Raw genomic sequence first — 6366 nt, 5'->3', positions numbered from 1 at the left:
TCGTTCGTCGAAACTCTAATTCGCTCTATTCTTCGTAGAGACGAAATCCGCAGGAACATTTTTAGTCCGGAAAATAAATTAGCGCAGCCCGAATTCGTATTTTGGGCCAAGCCCAACCCAGCCCATTTGGCCCACTAAGAAAAACCCTAACCCTAGGGCTCATCTATAAATACGGATCCCTCTCCCTTGCCCTTGGTCATTTTGCACTCCCACCCCTCATTTTCTTCCGGCCGCCACAACCATTCTTCCTCCCTGTTCACAGCAGCAGCACGCTAGCGCAGGGAGCTCGGCTCTTTCTCGCCATGGCGCTCGGCACCCATCCGGCAGGGCGCCCTTCTTCCCCAGCGCATTGAAGCACCTCCCATGGCGCCACCCCCTGCAGCTTCACCTCCCAGCGCCCCCTTTCTACTTCATGGCTGCCAGCAGTTCCCATGGCCGACACCTCTGCTCGGCCAGCCGCCATGGACGCCCCCTGCCACTGCTGCAAATGGCCGAGCTCCCTTGCAGCAGGCGCTCTCCAGCCAGGGCGCGACGCCCTGCTCCTCCATGGGCTCGACCCTCCCTGCGCCCTCCCTGTTTCCCCTGGACGAGCACAAGTGCAGGCCGACGACCTCCCTTCCCCTGCTGTTCCTGCGTCCTATTTATTTTCCATGGACAGCAGTAGGAGCCATGCCGCCCCGGCCCCTCTCCTCCCCTCTTCCCCATAAAACAGCAGTTGCAGCGAGCCGCCGTCGTCCACGGCGAGCAGCAGCTCGCCCACCTCTTCCTCCCATGACGCCCTGCAATCTTCCCCCTTCCTCCCTTTGCTCCTCTCCATGTTTCAGCGCCTAGAACAATCCCTGCTGCGCCTGAGATCTGGACAGCCATGGAGGACAACCAAACTCCTCTCCCATGGCAGCATTTTCCCCCATCTGAGCTCCACCCATGGCGAGAGGCCAATGCAGCCCAGCTCACTGTTCAGGGCGCCCATAAAATTCCAGCAGCGAGCTCCACCGCCGATCTACACAGCCCCAACTTCGCGCGCTGCCGGCTCGCTGTTTTGTGGAGCCCCATGGACAGCGCGCCGTCGACGCCCGCCGTGTGCTCGCTGTTTTGCGCAGCCCATCCGCGACGCCGTCGAAAACCGTGCTAGTGGTCGACGTCGTGCCTTGCCCGTTCGACGAAATACCGAGCCATGTGGACAACCATGCGTCTAGTCACGACCCATTCAGGTTGATTGAATTATAGTTTATAATACATACGCTTTGGTTGATGTCGGACAATGCATGTATGTATGTGGATGTGTGTAATATGTTTCGGCAATACACGTTAGTAGGATCGCATTTGCGGTTAAAGAACAAGCGGTTGTTGTTATGTGCGATTCGTAGTTGTATAATTATATTTTGGTCGATGTGGTGTACATTGGTGTTGGAATGTGTGTGGGTATAAAAAATGTTTTGGTTATATGCCGAAGCAAGGTTGCCTTAACGTTTAGGTAAGCAAACGTGTTGTGTTGTTTTATGTGATGAGTAAGTTTGGAAATATATGTGATGTGAGGATTGAATTAGTATACGTAGGTGTGTGTGTGCCGTAGTGTATTATAGTAGTGGTGGCGGGAGATATTTAATTGAGGTGCGCGGGTATATGCTGTGATATGGTTATACTCGCAACAAAGAAATATGTATGTATTGTGTGACCCGACGTTTAGGTTACTATTGTATAATCGTGTGAAGGACTCTCCCGATGGTCACGTGACTAAAGGGTGGTGTAGTGGTAAAGCGGGAAGTAAGTTTAGTTTTTCAACGGTTAGTGGATAGTATCTGTCAGTGTTGTCATGATTTTTGTTGTATGGCAATGTGATGCTTCGCTTTGTCAATCATCACATTCCATGCCCCTTTGGATAAATAAATGTCTTGTTGATCGATTAGAGGTCTTATACGAGTGTTATCGCAGCCCAAGAATTATTGGAAGCAAGTAGCATTCATAAGTCGGTCCTGGTTAAAATTGAAGAACAATCCGATAACATATGCACCTAAGTGCTTTAGGTTCTTCAGTAGCAAGTAAGTCTTATGGAGTTTTATGCCAGACGTTAATGCCTCTATGTTAGACCTCCTAAAATATGGTGTTCTAAGTGACTTGTGTGTTGTCTTGTTTAAGTTGAGAAAAGGTTAAGAACCGTTAATTAACCTGCTCCCACCCATGTTTTGAGTTGCAATGTCTAAATCGGTTGCTAAGTCTTATGCTATGATTAGCCAACTAATGTTGAGGAGTCAAATTCGTTAAGTGATTGTTATATATATGTTGTCTCGGATTGCGATAATAATATGCAAGCCGACGTGTAGGATGTGTAGCGGCCTAGATTGTTACTCTGGCTAGCCGACTTGTTAGATGGCTTTGGTTAAGTTTGTAGTCGCGATGAATTGCTTGTTGTGGTCTAACTGTGTATGGTTATGGTTGCGAATGAAAAGTATTAGTGCGCATGTGAGGTCTAAGTGAAAATACGAATTAATGTGTGAAGGGCGCAATCGATATACACATTTATACCAGGTTTGATTATTGTGGTGAACGTGTTTGCTGATTGTGTATAGTAATTCTAGCGCACGAAATAACTTGTATAAAATTAGTAAGTTTACTTATTGGTCCTAATTTGATTGTTTTAACTCTAACAGATGATAAAATGTTAGAATGGTTCAAGTCTCTAGAACGCGGCAATTTTTTTGAAGTGAATAGGAGCTGAATTTTATTGATTGCTGTTTTGGACTGCATGCGCTGTTTTTGTTGTGCTGTTTGTTTGATAAACCAAATCATGTTTTCTGTAGAAAAGTCATATAGAAGAGTTGTAGATAACATGATTATCTTGCTTGTACTGAAATTTGACAGCCATAAACCTGATTGTTTAGGAGTTGTGCTTTTCACAAGCCCAGCACCTGAATCTGTCGAATTTCTGAACAGATTTCAGAGATTGCAATGGTTGCTTAAGTTAATCTTGAAATTAGTTATTGGTGGTCACAAAAAAGTTGTAGATAACTTTATTATCTTACTTGTGTTAAAATTTGACAGCCACAGGTCTAACAGTTTAGGAGTTGTGCTTTTTACAAATTCAGTAACTGAATCTGTCCAAATTCTGTACAGATTTCAGAAACTGCACTGTTTGCTCAATTTAATGTTGCCACCTGTTCATGGTCGTTATATAAAAGTTGTAGATGCTTTTCTGATCTTGCTTGTGTTAAAATTTCATAACTAAAGGCCTGACGGTTTAAGAGTTATGAATTTTACAACTTGGTTGCTGTGTTCTGTCCACCGTCAGAACAGATTTTGAAAACTGCGTTGTTTGATTCAGTTAAACACAGAATCACTTCTGGGTGATTATAAATGTTATGTAGTGCAATTGCCAAGCTTTCCAAAAAGTCTTGGATCACTATTTTTGGTGGTCTGAAGATTAAGTTATGGATGTTTAAAGTCTGAAGACTGAATCTGTCCAGTTCTGGACAGCACAGCCTTCATGGTGTATTTTACCCTTGATACATATTAAACTAGCCAATGATGTTTATAAATAATTTGTAGAACATTTAATTATCTTTCCAGAAAGTCTAAAATCACCTTGTTTGGATGTCTAAATCTTCAGTTGTGACTTTTTGAAGTTGTAAGTCTGAATCTGTCCAAATCTGGACAGATCTGTTGTGTTAGCATTTTTAACCTTGCTAAGTGTGGAATCTTGTTGAGATGAAAATACCAAAGTTGTAGAGAACATTTTAAGCTTTGCAGAAAGTCCTAGTTTGCTATGTTTGCATTAATATTTGAAAAGTTATGATTAAAACAAGCAACTGCTGTATTGCTGTCTAAAAAATTCTGCTAGTGCTCATTTGATTGTTATTTCACCCGTTTGGCTAAAAATGTTTGGTTAGCACTTAAATAAATGTAGACTTGCCATGACTAAGCTTAATATTGCCTAAGTGTCCTGTTTTATATGTTTCTTCTCTAGTTGATTGTGATATAGGAGTTCATAGACATGAATGCCTAGGTCCTATTTAAACTTACGTTGTATTGATTGCTCGTGTACGGTCAATAGAAGAACAAATGAACGATTAAGGTGAGCGTAGTAAATGCGTGTACTTGTGATGTCGTGGTCATGTTGCGTAAATAAATAAAATGTTGTCATCTTTTTAATGGTGTCAATGTTGAACGCCGACGACGTGTAGATAACTAAAGCTAACATGTAGTTATCTACGGTGTCTTCCACTTTAATGTTTAGTTCGCCACTGTGTCTTGGTATATCTTGTGCTATTTTTGTGCTACTTTCATTATATTCATACATATGCATCTTGCACCTCATATAGGACCGAGAGATGATGATCGAGCCAGTGATGTGGTGTCAACCACAAGATGCCGTTGGTGGACGACGTGAAGAATGATGGATTTATCCAGTAGATGCTCGCCAAGCGAGTACCTCCCCCAACAAACACTATCTAAGTGTTAAATTAAAGGCAAGCCCCGGTTTTATGCATAACCGTTATATATGCTATTTTACTGCACTTAATGTTTGTAGGCTTGTACCGTGCACTTAAGTGTAGGAGTTGAATGAAACCCTAGTTGCATGAACTCAGGATTCCCTTTGAGATGGATACTAGTATGCTAGGTCGAGTAGCTGCCTTGCTAATTAGGGATCTCGGTAGAAGTCGAGTGATTTTTCTAGCACTCGCGCGAGGTCAGGAATTGGTTGTATTCACTTTGATAACAGAATGATGATGGTCTGTGGACACGGGTCCATGGGGACGCGTGGTCTACGAGACGGAAATTGGAATAAGGATTAACGTGCGGATACCTGTGTCAAGTGTTTGAACGTACTAAACACATATCGAGAAATATGGTAAATCGGTAAGCCTAGTACCTGAGTGAACCTGCCCGCAGATTGCCCTCCTCACGCGACCTGAGACGTGGTCTCCCATTCCGGTTATGGTGGGTACAAGTGCGGTCACTGCACGACGGCAGTCGGGGTCAGTGAGGCATTGTACGCCAAGGCGGTGAGCCCCTTTCTGTTGCCAGGGAATCGATGGGGACGGTTGATGTGTGTGGGGACGGAGTGCCCCTACATGTCGTGTGTTTAGGTTTACCTTGCAAGGATAAAAACTCGATTCGAATCGTCTGCTTCTCGCAGCTAATGAGACTGCTTGATCCATTGTACTGCATTGAGTAAAAAGTGGAAATGAGGTGACTGACAAAAGATGTTGTTTGATAAAAATGCTTGATATCATGTATGATTAGCTAGGTACACATCTAGTAAAAAAGGATCATACTAAAACTTGAAAAGCTAAAACTTGATTTTAGACTCAGCTAGTGTTTTTGGCAACCAAACCCCACAGCCAAACAACTGCATGTCTAGAGGTAGAGGAGTAGACTCCTCACACCGGGTAAGTCTAGCTGAGTATTAGTATACTCAGCCTTGCTTGTGGCACAATTTTTGCAGGTACTCCTAGGATGATTGGTTGCTGGTGTGACTTGGCCTTTATCCCTGCCACCGGGATAGATGGTCGAGTGGGTTACTGCTTCCGCAGGAGAGGACCCGGAGGAGTAGCGTGGCCAGGCTTCGCCATGTTACTCGGTTCTTCTTCGTTAGTTATTTCCGCTGCATTAAAATTTATGGTTATTATTTCTGAAACTCCGATAATGTAATCACTAATGATACTTATTAAATTGTGGTATTATGGTTTATTATATTTCTCTGTGCCTCACCTTCGAGTGAGCTAGTGGTATTCGATCCTGGATAAGTGGCTTTATCGGACTAGATCCGAGGGACTGACGGGTTATTCCTATTTAAGTGTGGTCTAGTCTCTAAGGCGGGACTTAGGCACTTAAGTTGGAATAATTCGGGCGGTTCCGCCACAGAGTGATGACATGGCACGCTAGCTTTTTTAGAAATAGCAGCTGAGTGATGACATGGCACACCAGCGTTTTAGAAATAACCGCCGGGTGTTGACTGGGCACTTTTTGGAAACGGTATCTGGCCCAGGAAAAACCCCACATGTACTGCATTGTTGCGCGTCTCCACATTCCGTGCCCAAGTTCTTGCTTTCCTGCATCCAGGCCCTCTCTGCCATTTTGCGATTCTGCTTCCACTCCGCTCGCCGGCAAGGTTGAGATGGGGCCCAAGCGGAAAGCCTCGAGTTCGTCCATCGCTGTCATTCCCCCCATCGATCCCAACAGCCAGTTGCCTTTCGTAGGTAACCATATGTCTGTTGTATCCGAGTCCGACCTCCTTCATCTCGTATCCATCGGGGTTCTTCCTACGAAGGAGCTCTGTTCTCGGCGGATTTTCCACGGGGTCACTGTTCCAACAGAGGACACCCATGAATCCGTTGTTTATGTTCCTTTTCTTCTCCGCGGTCTTGC

At 44.5% G+C, this 6366-nt stretch overlaps 1 pseudogene; it reads left to right on the top strand.

Annotated features, from left to right (window-relative positions):
* Positions 1-619: 619 nt before the first annotated feature.
* Positions 620-4458, top strand: LOC118476676 (uncharacterized; annotated as a pseudogene).
* The last annotated feature ends 1908 nt before the right edge of the window (positions 4459-6366 follow it).

Source organism: Zea mays, chromosome 3, assembly GCF_902167145.1.
Source record: "Zea mays cultivar B73 chromosome 3, Zm-B73-REFERENCE-NAM-5.0, whole genome shotgun sequence".
Taxonomy (NCBI): domain Eukaryota; kingdom Viridiplantae; phylum Streptophyta; class Magnoliopsida; order Poales; family Poaceae; genus Zea; species Zea mays.
This window is presented reverse-complemented; position numbering and strand designations above follow the sequence as displayed.